The sequence below is a fragment of the Engraulis encrasicolus genome, chromosome 3, assembly GCF_034702125.1.
Source record: "Engraulis encrasicolus isolate BLACKSEA-1 chromosome 3, IST_EnEncr_1.0, whole genome shotgun sequence".
NCBI classification, from domain to species: Eukaryota; Metazoa; Chordata; class Actinopteri; order Clupeiformes; family Engraulidae; genus Engraulis; species Engraulis encrasicolus.
In genome coordinates this window covers 30,245,647-30,248,146 of record NC_085859.1, presented here as the reverse complement: position 1 = coordinate 30,248,146, position 2,500 = coordinate 30,245,647, and the positions used below count along the sequence as shown (strand labels likewise).

The 2,500-nt window shown below is 44.4% G+C and overlaps 1 protein-coding gene across 2 annotated transcripts in view; it reads left to right on the top strand.

Moving 5' to 3' along the window:
* Positions 1–2,500, top strand: part of zdhhc8b (zinc finger DHHC-type palmitoyltransferase 8b) — a 108,275-nt gene that overhangs the window by 89,722 nt on the left and 16,053 nt on the right. The gene's annotated exons all lie outside the window — the stretch shown is intronic.

Sequence of the window (2,500 nt, the reverse complement as noted above, 5' to 3'; positions counted from 1 at the left end):
CATGGGGCCCTCAAAGGTCATTATATAGACATAAAATGCTGTGTTTTTGGTGCTATTTTAGTGTTTAGTCTCATGTATATCTTCGATTACTTTACATAAGTGACACATTAAGATCAAGTCTACTCTTTTGTGTGTTCCCTGTGACTGATGTGACAGTTGGGGCCCCTATGGAAGGCAGATTTGGTTGGGGCCCTAGGCAATTGCCTATGTTTGCCTAATGGAAAGTCTGCCTCTGAGCATGCTATGTGCTATGGCAAGTCATTGTGTTATTGGCAGCAGAGGATTTGAAGGTCAGATGGCATTGCCAGAGGAAAAAGCGTAGCCACTTTTTAAAGAAAGTGCTTCACATGGTGGGACCACATGTGCGAATGTCAACACATGTTTGAGACTAAAGTGTGTCTGCTCTGGGGCGGCGTGTATCCTGACATTTGGGACCCTATAAATGAACAACACACGTGTTAGATTCCATTGTTATTATAAATAATTATAGGAGTGGTGCTCTCGTAGGGCCCACTCACGTTGCTGGGCTGTTACTCCGCGAGTACACTGAAAGAGACCAAAGCTGCAAAGAGTCTCTGGCATAGCAAGAGCGACACACATGAGCGATAAAATAGCAAGAGCGACACGAGTGATAAAAGAGAGAGAGAGCATCACAGTTAAAGTTAGAATGCAAGCATTCCGACATTCCGATTGGCTGTGACGGCTGTTCGGCTTTTGCCGAACTGCATCATAGGTAATTAGCATATTTTTTGCTGAAGTTCAACTACCAACTGTCAACTGTCGAACTGTCTCAAGTCACTCAAATGGCCTCTTGTCGCCCTAATCACTTTTGTCTCTTCTGTCGCCAGCTCCTCCATACAAAGTCAATTACTTCCGTTGCCGGTGTCGCTCTAGTCGCTTCTGGTGTATTCGTGCCATTAGAATCCTGACAGACATTCTGCCTTTCCTGACCGCAGTATGTTTTCTGCTTTATGTGTATACACCCTTTTCATTAGATGCACCATTACTTTTATGAGCAAGAACGATAAAGGAAGAGAACAGGAGAAACAAGGATTCTCTTAATTTGTTTATTTTTTTTCCTTGAGTTTATACATCAAGACATCAAGTAGTCCTCCATATGTTTGAAAACATTCATCAGCCAAAAAAAAAATCAAAGCAGAAAAAAATCAAGCTATCAAGTTCAAAAGAACAGGCCCCCAGTGCTCAGTCAGTTGAGACAGAGCCTGAGCGAGATCGGCCTATGAGAGCAGATCTTTGTGTCTGGAGGCCTGTGCCATTCTCCGCCACTCACTGGCACACTGGCTAAGATATGACCTCATTGGCCACACTGTGTAGGCGTTAGCAGCTCCGCCACGGAGAGAGAGAGAGAGAGCACAGTGAGAACAACCTCAAGATCTAAACCCCACTGGGGATTTATCACAGGGAGTCGTAGGAGCACTGTTGCCAGATTGGGCAGTTACCCGCCCAATTGGGCTACTTGGGATGGCCTTCTGTGGGTAAAAACGGGAAAAATTGGTTCATGCAGTTTTGTGCCCATAGAAATCAATGCAATTTGTTGAAATTTGGCGGAATTTGGCGCATTTTGGCGGTTTTTGATAACCTTTTGAGCGGGATTTGATCAGACACATCTGGCAACACTGACTGGGGATTTATCAGGGGGAGTCGTAGGAGGGTTGGTAGTGTGGTAATCCAACATGGGGAAGTTAGTCAGCGATTCAGTGAAAATATGCCCAGAGGGGGAGTGTGAGTCTTAGATAAACACAAAAGCATAAAATTCTCACTATCTTGGCACCAGTGCTGCCCACTTTCAAAGTCTGCGTTGGAGCCAAGGTATGTTTAATCAAAACAAGCAAACGCCTTCCGCAGCTTACTCGTTCTTAATTCACGCTAAACTTTGTTTCACCTAGTAGCGACTCACCTCTCTTCCAACCCCTGGGCCCCTCTACATCTCTCCATATCTATCTCGTTATCTCCCCCTCTCTTTATCTGTGTCTCAGTCTCGTTTTTGTATCTAACCTCTTCCATCCATTCATCCTCCGTCTTTGTCTAATCTTTATCTCTTTCGGTCTATTCCTCCATCCATTCTTCCCCATTTCTCTGTCTCTATCTTTCTCTCCCTTTCTCCCCATCCTTCCCTCATGTCTCATCTCTCTTTCTCTCTCTCTCTCTCTCTCTCTCTCTCTCTCTCTCTCTCTCTCTCTCTCTATATCTCTCTCTCTCTCTCCCCTTCCCTTACCCTCCCTCGCTCCACCACACCTTTTCCACCTTATTATCTACGGTTACAAGGGCAGCGAGCGTCATCACTATTTTGGTAGCCGTTGCTAATGCTAAATCATTCAGGGTTATGGCCGTGGTTGACCCCATATGGGGTCGCCTTGAATTCTTTTGGAGTCGCCTGAAATATCTTGTGTGTGTAAAATGTAGCCTATATTGATTAATACTGAAGTATCGCTAAATTATTCATATTAATTAATGTTCTGATTGAAATGTCAAAACCTTT